The sequence below is a fragment of the Marmota flaviventris genome, chromosome 17 (genome assembly GCF_047511675.1).
Source record: "Marmota flaviventris isolate mMarFla1 chromosome 17, mMarFla1.hap1, whole genome shotgun sequence".
Taxonomy (NCBI): Eukaryota; Metazoa; Chordata; class Mammalia; order Rodentia; family Sciuridae; genus Marmota; species Marmota flaviventris.
In genome coordinates, this window is record NC_092514.1 from 65,019,607 (window position 1) to 65,032,374 (window position 12,768).

The window sequence follows — 12,768 nt, forward strand, 5'->3', positions numbered from 1 at the left end:
GGTGTGCCTTTCACAAGGCAAGATTCACATTCAGATGGTGTGCGTGACATGCCCCTTTGCTCCAACCTGCTGGCTGCCCAGGTCTGCTTGTCTTGGGGACACAGATTCCTTTACTCTTTTTTTTTTTTTCAGTTGTAGATGGACAAATACCTTTACTTTATTTATTTTTATGTGGTGCTGAGGATCAAACCCAGTGCCTGACAGAGCAAGGCAAGCGCTTTACCACTGAACCCAGCCCCAGCCCAGGTAGGATTCCTTTACTCTTGTGGACGGTGAGTGGAAGGACAGAATAACCTGGTGTGGAATGGGAGGAAATTAATCTTGTTTTCCCTGTGGTTGGGGAGGTGGAGAAGGAGAGGAGGAAGAAAAAGAAAGGGTCGGTCAGTTTTACAATAAACCACCAGCAGAGGAGTGGTGAGGCTCATGCTAACATGAAGGGAACCCCAGTCCATCTCCACAGCAAAAATTAGACAGGGAGAGAACCTGAGACCTTTCCTCATATTTTGGGGCACATACTTCAACCTTCCCATGATTGGGAGGCTAGTGCCCTCTCCTAATCATGCCAACCCTCAGTATCTGTATCTAGATTTTTTTTTTCTCTTGTATTGGGGATTGAACCCAGGGCCCTGTGCATGCTAGGCAAGCACTCTATCCCTATGTTGCATCCCAGACCCTTTTAAAAAATTCTATTTTGAGCCAGAGGTGGTAGTGCACACCTGCAATCCCAGTGACTCAGGAGACTGAGTCAGGAGGATCCCAAGTTCAAGGCCAGCTTAGACAATTTAGTAAGACACTGTCTCAAAATAAAAAACAAAATTGAAAAAAAACGACTGGAATGTAGCTCAGTGTCAGAGTGCTCCTGGGTTAAATCCTCAGTACCACGATAAAAGAAAAAAATTTATTTTGAGCCATGGTTTCACTAAGTTGCCCAGACTGGCCAACTTGTGATCCTCCTGCCTCAGCCCCCAGAGCTGCTGGGATTACAAGCATGTGCCACTGCGCCTGGCTGTGTTTCATTTTTTGAGGAAATGCCATGCTGTTTTGTACAACGGTTGCACTATTTTACATTCCTCTTGGTAGAGCGCAACGGTTCCGATATCTTCACATCTTGATGTCATTCGATATTTTCTGGTTATTTTTGTTTTGTATCTGTTGTGCTTAATAACAGCCAACCTAATGAGCGTGTGTTTGGAATTTGAAGTCATGCAGATGTTTTTTTTTTTGTTTTTGTTTTTGTTTTTCCTCTGCAGGAAATCAAACCAAGGGCTTTGTGCATGCCAGCCAAGCACTTGACTTCTGAGCTGTGTTCCCAGGCCTCAGAACTGAATTGTAACAGGAGAGGTCTGAGGGAGGAGACCCCTTGGCTGAAGAGTTGCGGGTGGGTGGGCAGGGTATTGTGTCCACAACAGCCCTACAATCTTCAGGAACAACCTGTCATCTTGAGGGGTCCAGCCTGGATTTTGAGGGTCCCTGAGCCATGATCAGAGCTTCGGAGAAGTGGCAGTCAAAAGCAGCTCAAGAGAGCACAGCTGGGCTGGGGCTGGGGCTCAGCGGTAGAGCCTGCCTAGCACGTGAGAGGCCCTGGGTTCCATCCTCAGCCCTGCATGTAAATAAATAAAGTAAAGGTCCATTGACAACTATATATATATATGTATAAATGCAGCACTGGCTGTCAGAAGTGGTTCCCAGTCGTGGGCTGAGGATCAGGCTTGGGTCAGCAGAACAGGTCTTTTGATGGAAGCAGGACCCACTGATGCTTCCTCTCCCTCACGTCCCAGGCCCCCACTGTACCAGTGCCTTCATTCCTTCCACAAATAATGGTGAACACTTCGGAGCTGTGGTCTCACCAGAGGACACAGGCCAGGTTCCTATTCCCAGAGCTGCTGTCAGTGGGGTGGGGTGGGGGCAGCGTGACACATGAGGATGACACCCTTGCCCTGAGATCTGATGGACAAGGAGGAGGCAGGTGAGGGGAGAATGGAAGGCGATGGTGCTGAGAGGGGGCGGGAGCTTGATCATCCAGGGCCTTCCACTAGACAGGGTAAGGAGTGGGCACTTTATTCCAAATGAAGTACAAAGTCCTTGAAGGGTTTTTTGTTTTGTTTTGTTTTTGATACCAGGGGTTGAACTCAGGGGTACTCGACCACTGAGCCACATCCCCAGCCCTATTTTGTCTTTTATTGAGAAACAGGGTCTCACTGAGTTGCTTAGTGCCTCACTATTGCTAAGGCTGGCTTTGGACTCGCGGTCCTCCTCTCTCAGCCTCCGGAGCTGCTGGGATTACAGGCGTGGGCTGCCACCGGCCTTGAAGGGTTTTAAATTCAATCTGATTTCTGTTTTGAAAAGATGCCCCTGGCTGCTGAGTGAAGGGTGGTTCACCGAGGAAAAAAGTGGGAACAGAACAGGTTTTAGGCTCCAGTATTCAGATGGATGCACGTGGTGGTTGCTCGTGGTGGGTGGTCATAGTGGAGGGAGGAAAAGGTGGACTAATTCAGCGAGCGATCTGGAGGTGACATCCACCAGATGGCGGATGGATCCAGTGTGGTGGTGACAGAGAGTGGAATCAAGGACCAGTTCTGCGCATTTGCTTTGAGTGTCAGGTGGATCCGAGTGTTTTTTACTGAAATGAGAAGTCAGGGCAGGCGAGGAGGGTTTGCAAAGGTTGGTTTGGCGAGGTTGGAGTCAGATTTCTGTTTTGGTTGTGTTAAGTTTGAGATGCCAAATAATTGGTCACCTATATGATTCTAGAATTTTTATATCACCAGGCAGGTGACATAGATTGTGCATCATAGGCTCATGGAAGGCATTTTAAAATTTTTTTTTTTTAGTTGTAGATAGACACAATATCTTTATTTATTTATTTTTTTTGCAGTGCTGAGGATCCACCCAGTGCCTCACACTCCCAAGGCAAGGGTCCTACCACTGAGCTACAGCCCCAGCCCATGGAAGGCATTTAAAATAGGATTGCAGTAGACTCTGTCTTCTAAGCCTGGCGCAGCCTATCCACCTCTCTCCTATCCCAAACCCTTTCCTCTTACCATGGAGATTGCTCCCTGGCCTACCTGTACTGGGTTTGCTTCCTCACCATCTGTAGCCAGTGTGATTGATTAAAAGTTCTAATGAGATTTTGCCACTTCCTGCTTACAATCCTTTGATACCTTGTTCTCAGGATGAACAAAGTCAAATCCTTACCTCGATCCACAAGTAGGGTTGCCAAATTACAGGATGCCCACCTTTTCCTATCTCTGAGTTTCAGATAATATATATTTACTTTCTAAGTAGGTTCCATGCAGTTACACATTGTTTATGTGAAGTGCAACTGGCATCCTGTGTTTTTATTTGCTAAGTCACAAGAGCTGGGTAAGATCCATCCCCTACCACTCTTTTCTGGCTCATCTCTCATCAGATATCCCTTGCCTTCTGACTCAAGCTGTATTCTTCAGAGTGTGGACTAGGCTATGCCTCCTCCTACCCTGGGGCCTTTGCACATGCCATGTCCTTTGCTAGGGATGCTTTAGCTCTTCCTGATTCATCTAATCGCCACTCACCTTCAGGTCTGCTGACCAGTCCTCTTTTCTTTGTGTTACATGCTCTTTTAACATGATGTAACTTTCCTTCATTGACTCTGCACCAAACTGCAATTACATATTTATTTGTGTGACTATATAGTTACTATATTTTCTTTCCTGCCAGACTATAAGGTCAGATACCAGATTTATTTTTGCTCACTTTTATACTGCTTTTCCTCTCCCAGTGTCCAGTTATACATTAGGTACATAGAAGGAAGGAGGAAAGGCAGGAAGAACAGGAGGAAAGAAAGAAAAAAAAATAGGAAAGAAGGTTCTAGATTATAGAATAAGTTTTATCAGAACCAGAATGAGGAAGGAGGGCTAAAGCAGAAATTGACCCTGTGAACTTATTCATAGGGAGTGCAGAGAGGAATTTCAGGTGAAGGCAAAGCACCAGGTTAGCTGAGAAGAGGGGCAACTCATATTTTGTCTCAATAGTTGGGGGTGGGGCTGATGAAGACATCTGAGGCTTCTAGGAGGTATGGCAAGTGGCATCGGGCAGGGGTGGGTACTGGTAAAGCTTCTTGGTGGCATTGCTGCCTAAGGGAAAGACCAAGTGTGTCTGGGCGAGGCTCCCTGTTCACCTGTGTGGAAGTTGTTCTCCACTCTGGACAGGTTCTTACTCTGTAAGCCCAGCATGAGTAAGTATGAGGGTATGTGTGGATTAAGGACAACCAATGCCCTAAATCACTCCTTCACAACCAGCTTTGCAAATAAATCAGTCCTATTCTTAACCTAAACTTTTAGTTGATTATTTTTTTTTTGTATGTTAAGATTTATAAATTGCCTAAATTCTGTCTTAGTAATCGAGTAGGAAAAAAACAAGACATTTGTTGCCATCGATGCAAACATCTCCATTTTTCTGTTAAAATTTATTTTGAAGGCAATGCCAATGATGTCTTCATTGGCAAATGTTAGCTACATCTAGATTTTTAAAACCTTGATGTTAATATTTTGAAATAAGGAGAAATGGCAAATTTTGTTTCTCAGTGCTTTTCAATTTACATAGTGTACATAGTGTTTTCATATCAAGAAATTGTTTTTTTTGGAATTAAATTAGATTCGATTATAGTGAAATTAAGTTTATTATCTCCCCCAAAACAGACGGATGACTTCTTGCATCAGTTACATCTACGTAATAACTATAAAGCAGACCCTTGAGCTGCCCCCAAGTTTCAAAAGAGTTGGAAGTTCCAGAAGTTGGGAGAGTTGGTTATTTTGAACTCAGACCATATTTCCTTAGGGTAATGGTGTTGTGCACAGAAACCAGATTCACAGCTGGGTGATGGACATGCCCTGTGGGGCTGAGATTGATCAATATGGCCTTTCCGTTAGCATTTGAAACCCCAGCGGCCTGGCTCATCCCCAGAACATTTCCAGAGCCTCACCTTGAGATATGGGGAAACAGCTTCACCTGCTGGGAACTGGAAGAGAAATGGGGGCTCCTACTGTCCAGGGGGGGTGGGGATGCCTGTCCCAGGAGGGAAGGTGGGAGTGGGGTTCCTCGGTGAGCACGCATGAGTTTGGGCGTAGGCATGGAGTCCCGCGGGGCAGCTGGGACGGGGGTGAGGAGCCACTGTGCCCACGGGTCATGTGAGTTGGAGACCACTTATCCGTGGAAAGCCAAAACGCGAAGGCCGGAAATTAGGAAGAATAACATGTGGAATCTCAGAAATATAACCAAGAAACCATAAATGAGGTTAGATAAAACAAAGCAAAGACTGCTTTTTATTTGAGAAGAGAACTGATTTGCAGATTGGGAGACAGGTGCAGTTAGAGGTCAAGTGTCCCATCCAGGGAAAGGAGGATTGAGTTTTAAAGGGGAAAGAAGAGCGGGGCGGGGTGAGGGGCAGTAGGTGTGATGTGGACAGTTTTCAGTTGGCCTTGTTAGGTGTGCAGCTTGTACCTGCACGTGGTTTGTTCACAGGTGAAGCTGTGATCACTGGTTACTAGGGAGCATCACCAGAGGGCTATCAGTAAGCGACAGGTCTTTTGAAACAGCAAGTCAGCAGAAGTCCCCGTAGTTGGAAACTGTCAAAACCCTGCTTCTAGACAGCCATCTTTATCTGCAAGCTTAACAGAGAGACTTGTGTGTAACGTGATCTCAGGCTCACAGGGAAATCTCGCTCCCTCTTGGCCGTCTTAATTTTTACTTCCACTGAGGTCCCTTTGGTGGGTCCCAGTGCTCCCTCTAGGAAGAAAGTCTCCCAGGTTGTCCCTTCAGGGAACTGACACGGTCTCCTTTTTAAACCATCTTTCCTTGGTTTTCATCTGAAGTGTCCAGATAGGTGCAGTGGGATTGGGAAGGAGAGAATCTTCTTAAAAACACTTAAAATATTTGATTTATGCTTGGATCCAGATTTGAGAAGTCTGGTTTTACAGATGTGTATGCCTCTCTGCGCACCTTTGGCTTAATTTTATGTAAAAAGGAACCGCTGAAGGGTTTCCGCTGAGGCAAAGGTATTGCTTAGCAAATCCAATTAGCAAAATGTTGGCCTTTCTAGTTTAACTTCTGTGTATTAATCAGATCTGTCTCAAAAGTCCTTCCTCAAGCGTGGAGGGGGTGTCTTATCACGCTAAAAAGCTTTTTCATTTAGATGTAAATCAGACCTACCATATCAGAAAAAAGCTTTTGACATTTTTATATTCAGACAATGCAGGTCATGTTGCTCAATGGAACCTGAATGTAATCCCATTGATCCACCAGGTGATACGACGGATGGAACCCAGGGCCTCACACATGCTAGGCAAGTGCTCTACCCTTGAGCTACATCCCAGAGTTGCCCAGGTTGACCTTGGACTTGCCATCTTCCTGCCTCAGCCTCCTGAGCAGCTGAGATTACAGGTATGCGCCATCATGCCTGGACATTTTTTTTTCTTTTTTAAATGATCCAAGCACCCTCGTTGAATTTACAGGGATAAAGCATAATTATTTTTACAACTGCCTGCATGGAAATGAAGTGGGTTTCGTGGATCTGACTTCATCTCTGTAGCTCCTTTCAAGTAGAAACACATCACATTTTAAATATTTTTCTTTTCTTGCTACTTGGGATGTTATTAAGGTTTTTTGAAATCCCAAAAAGGACTCAAAAGTTGCATTTCTTATGTTTTCTCTGCAAACATGTTTCTAGAAAAGGCATTTTAGTGTAATTCCCAAGTGCTATTGTTTAGATCTGGAATCTGGTGTGTTAAAAGGCTTGGTCTTCCCAGCATGGTGCTCCTGAAGTGTTGGAACCTTTAAGAGATGGGGCCTCGTTGGAGGAAGTTAGGTCATTGGAGGCATGCCCTTGAAGGAGACCTTGGGACTATAAGTCCTTCCTCTCTGTTTCCTGGCCACCATAAGGTGAGCAGGCCTCTTCCTCCATACACTCCCATGATACACCTTGTCATCAGAGGCCCAAAGCAACAGTGACCATGAGCTAAAATCTATGTGAAAATAAACCATTTTTTTCTTATGCATTTCTACCTCAGGTATTTTGTCATGGTAGCAGAAAGATGACTAACACACCGACTATTTTTAGTTAGCTCCTGTGGTTGAAAAGAACAGAGATTTACTGAAAATAAACCCCAAATAAAAGGAGTTTCATGTATTGGTGTTCCAGGTAATGTCATCCTATCTTGTGAGCTACCTGCTGAGTACATAGATCTTCTGTTTTAATTGCCTGTATGCTCTGTCTCTATTTTTCTCATGGTTCTTCATCAGCAGCTTCCACTGCCAGCTGGCAATCTTATTTTTATATACTTACCATTCAGATTTATTATGTGTCACTTGCTATTAACTGGCAGCATTGTTACACTTGAAGAAAGAAGGCTCAGCAAGGTGAAGTGACTTGCCCAATATCACCCAGCATTATAAAATGTCTCTTTTCTAATAATTAGACAATGTCTGCTTATTAATACAGCACATAGTTGGGTAGTTGTTTGTTGGCTCATCAGATTTTTCTCCCATAAAATAAGTCTTTAAAAATGTTTAATACCTGCTGTAGCATGGATGAACCTTAAAAACATTATGCTAAATGAAATAAGCCAGACACAAAAGGACTCACACACACACACACACACACACACACACACATAAGGACCTAAAATAGGCAAATTCACAGAGAAGGTAGAATAGAAGCTATCAGGGCCTGGAGGAGGGGGTGGGATGGGTATTTGTGTTGGGGATGGTGTGTTTCATGGGTAACTTTCCATATGGGATCATGAAAAGGTTTTGGAAATGGATAGTGGCGACAGTTGTACAACACAGCGAATGTACTTAATGCTGCGGACTTGTGCACTGAGGTGGTTAATACGGTGGATTTTATATTAGGCAAATGTCATTGCTTTGAAAAATAGCCAAAAAACTTTTGAGAGGAGTGAAGAATATGTCAGAGCAGAAAAAACAATTGAGATGATTGTTTGTCTCAGTGAATATTTTCTTTTTTCCAGGGAGGGGTACCTGGGATTGACTCAGGGGCGCTTAACCACTGATCCACATCTCCAGCCCTTCTTAATATTTTATATAGGAGCAGGTTCTCGTTAAGTTGCTTAGGTCCTCACTAAGTTGCTGAGGCTGGCTTTGAACTTGGGATCCTCCTGCCTCAGCCTCCTGAGCTGCTGGGATTACAGGTGTGCGCCACCACTCCTGGCTTTCTTTGATTTGATTTGATTTTTATTTTTTTAAAATTTTTAATTTTTTTTAAGCGAGAGAGAGAGAGAATTTTCAATATTTATTTTTTAGTTTTCGGCGGACACAACATCTTTGTTTGTATGTGGTGCTGAGGATCGAACCCGGGCCGCACGCACGCCAGGCGAGCGCGCTACCGCTTGAGCCACATCCCCAGCCCGCTTTCTTTGATTTTAAAGGTGAAAGTTTTGGGGAGTTGGGAAGTTCGGAAACATTCAGATTCCAAACTAATGTGTCGGCAGGTCTTATACCTGTGCATGTCATGTGTGAGAAACAACCACAGTGCTTCCCTGTGGTGGATTCTCTCTTCCCTGGGATGGCGCTTGCATGGCTTCAGAGAGTGGGATATGCACCCCATTCTCCTTGGTTTGGGGGGCACATATACAATCTAGCATTACATTCTTCCCAAGAAGTTAAGCTGGAGGCTTAGGAAGAAGCCTGGCTGGGGCGCAGCTCAGGGGTAGAGCTCTTGCCTAGGATACAGAGGCCCTGGTTCAGTCCTCAGCACCATGGCTGTGCCTTGTCCTTACCAAGGTCTGCTTGAATGAGAGGTCATAAGCCTTAAAATAACAGTGAGCTCCAATTTGTACTCTGATTCTCTCTTGGTAAGGAGGTCAACAAAGCCCCTACTCTGTGGTTCTCAATATGGCAGTTCCCAGGAAATCCTCAAGTAAAGATGCATTCAGTGCTTGTTTGCACTGAAAATGAGAAAAAACATGACTTAGAATGAAAATAGCTTATTCAATGAAACACAGTTCCTCATGCTCAAGTGAGGCTTTTGTGTCTGTAGTAGCCAGTCAGTTTCTGCAGCTTAGGAAGCTGGAGAAGTCACTTACAGTCTGAAAGAATCAGCACTTCTTTGTGTCTGGGCTTTGCATCATACGAATACCAAATCGGGGTATTTGACCTATTGATACATTAAACCAGCAAAGGACTTCCATGGGAATCGGATGCTGCCAATTGCTCAACAGTTCGAGGATCATGAACTTGTAAATGTGCAAATACTTTCTACTTTTTTTAAAAAATATTTTTAGTTGTAGACGGACACAATACCTTTATTTTGTTTATTTAGTTTTATGTGGTGCTGGAGATCGAACCCAGGGCCTCACACATGCTAGGCAAGTGCTCTACTGCTGAGCTACAGCCCCAGCTTTACACACACACACACACACACACACACATATATATATATAATATATATATATATATATTATATATATATATATATATATTATATATATATATGCGCACAACAGGACCTGGGTTCCATCGCCAGCACCGCAAAAAAAAAAAAAATATATATATATAAAATATATATATATATATATATATGTTTTTTTTGTTTGTTTGTTTTTTGCGGTGCTGGGGATGGAACCCAGATCCTGTTGCACAAATGCATATGAAAAGAGGCACATGTTCTTGCTATATGCTGTCAGTGGAATTGCAAATTTATTCAATTTTCTTTGGAGGACATGTTGGTGGTAACTCACAAATATCCTTTGACCCAGTAATTTGATTTCTGGGAATTTATCCAAAACAAATAACTAAAAAGAAGACATAAACTATGTTAAAAGAGGTTCCTAATAGCACTCTACATAATGACAAAATCCAGAAAATAGCCTACATATTAAATATTAAAGGAATGCTTAAGAAAAATCATGGTGTTTTCAACCCTTTGGAATATTATGTAGCTTCAAAAATGATAGTCATGTACCAAATGCAAACAATTCAGAATCCTTGAAGCATTTTGTTGAAAGTTAAGTATCTCAAGAAAGAGCAAATTTTTTGGCGGGAGGAGGTGCGGGGGACTGTGAATCCAGGGCCTTGAGCTCACTAGGCAAGCCTTCTACCCCTGAGCTCCACATCCAGGCTCAAAAGAGCAAACTCCAAAATATTTAAGGATGATGTAACGTTACATCCTTGGGTTTGTATCACAGATTTTCACAAAACACAGACAGAACAACTCCAAGATGACGGTGGGAAAATTCAAACTTGTAGAAGTCATTTTACCTTTTCAAGGGCTATTCTGAGAAGAGACAAAATATACTCTTAGCGCTGAGGAGCCACCTCAATGGCATTCTGCACACAGGGAGCAGCCAGATGTCTTTGGAATGCTCTGAGGAGAGTGGCTGTGTGCTGAAAGCAGAAAAGGATTCTTAAGGGTTGCTAAGGCGCAGCAAACTGCCTGTGTCTTCCATGGAAAATCCCTTGGGAGCAGGAAAGTTATTTTGGAACAAGATTTAAAAATCATAAAAAGAGCAAATTTGGCTGTCCTCAAACCCCCTCCACTGACAATGGCAAAATGTCCTTCTTTTTTAATTTTTTTCAGTACCAGGAATTGAACTCAGGGACACTCAACCACTGAGCCACATCCCCAGACCTATCTTGTATTTTATTTAGACACAGGGTCTCACTGAGTTGCTTAGCGCCTCACTTTTGCTGAGGTTGGCTTTGAACTCATGATCCTCCTGCTTTAGCCTCCCAAACTGCTGGGATTACAGGCGTGTACCACTATGCCTGGCTTTTTTAAGAAAAATATTATTTGTCAATGGACCTTTATTTATTTGTATGGTGCTGAGAATCGAACCCAGGGCCTCACACATGCTAGGCAAGGGCTCTACCACTGAGCTACAACCCCATGCATGAAAATGTCCTTCTTTAAGTCAAAGGAGGCCCAGGCTCTTAGTAATGCTGTAGTGGTCAGTGTTGCCCTCTGAGGTTGACCATGCTACCCAGGGACGACCAAAGAAGAGAGACTCTGGAAAATTGGCCAAGAAAGACAAAAAGATTCAGTGAACAAATTTGGGGGACAGGCTAAAAAGAAAGAATGTTCCAGAGGCAAAGTTTGGGACAAGTTTAATAACTGAATTTTTTTTTTTAATATTTATTTTTTAGTTTTCGGCGGACACAACATCTTTGTTTGTATGTGGTGCTGAGGATCGAACCCGGGCTGCTCGCATGCCAGGCAAGCGCGCTACCGCTTGAGCCACATCCCCAGCCCCATAACTGAATCTTTGATGAAGCTACTTGTGACAAATGATAAGCTTATAACCCCAGCTATGGTCTTGAGAAACTGAAGATCCAAGGTTCCCTTTAGTAAAGGATTTATCATACTGGTCTCAAGGCACAGAGCTCAAGCTATTTACACCATGAATATCAAGGGCAGAGATGTCCCAGAGGCTGGGGAAAAGGCATAAATGGGCCCAACTGACTTTACATTTGGAAAAACGAAACTTAACGTTAAGTTAAAGGAGGGGAAGGGATAATTCTGTCTTTTGTGTCTGCCTTAAAGCAGGTAGTTGGTACTAACAGTGTAAAACAAAATTATCCCTTAAATTCCAGGCCCTTAATTCAGCTGATTAACGTTGCTATACTGAATGGCCGGTTTCAGGATGTCCTAAGGTCACATCTGGTTTCTTTTGGCTGCATTAGCTTAATTCTTCCATGCTGGAAACAGACCAAGAGTGTGAAGGCATAGTACCATCCTGTTTTCAACTTTCTCAGGAGTGAGGAAATAGTTAGATACTTAGATTTGCATGAGGTATTATAGTAAGTTGCACACCATGGATGGGGGGAGTTTATGGGAGAGTGGAATGTCAAAGGGCCAATGTGTTAAGTCAATCTGCAAACCCGAAAACAGGATTTGCTTGGATCACCAACACTAAGGCACACACACACACATTCACACACACACCCCTATCTCAGCGCACACACAGGTGACCGTTGTTCCAGACCCATGAAAACTTCAGGTTTGACAAAGACATTTTCACATGCAGATATTTCAGGAAAGGGCTTGGAGAAGGAACACACGATGTAGCTTGAACTTGAGGCTGAGGTGCAGTTGGAGGTCAGAGGCAAGAAATGTGATGAAAGAAACAAGGAAATGTTAGAAAAGAATGTGGCCATTCAGAAATCTAAGAGGCACGCTCAAATGAGAGAATTCCTTGATGAACACTGTTCTAGGAAGTTGAGGGTGCGTGTTACAAACATCCAAATATTTAACAACCCTGTGTGGCTCGGCCACAGGAATAAACACCCTGCTGGGGTGTATCCAGGATGGCAGAGTCGGCCAGCAACCCTGTGTGGCAAGTTGGTGTGTTTTGAACAGAGTTAAAAGGCAGGGTGGGGGTGTAATGGAAGATGGAGCTACAAAGCAAGAACATTTTTGTTAACTGGACTTGGGGAAATATTTCCATGGAGAAGGCTGACTGACCACACACTGTTATAGGAAGCCTCTGTCTGGACCCATGGGAGAGAGAGGCTGCTGCCATTTTGGCACTTAGTAGGGGAGCCTGGCGTGAGGGTGTGGTGCTGGCTGAGGAGCAATAAAGCAAAGCTGTTCCCACACCTCCCCGCCCGGAGGACACTGCACAGTAGGAGCTACTTGAGATGGAGAAACTGCATTGGAGGGAGGATTTAGCTTACCTTAAAATCGACCCAGATTGCCATATGATGCCCTCGGGGTGGTGTTTCCATAGATGATCTTGGGGTACGTGGCCCTTTAGATGAGGGGGAATCAAGTGCTTGCTA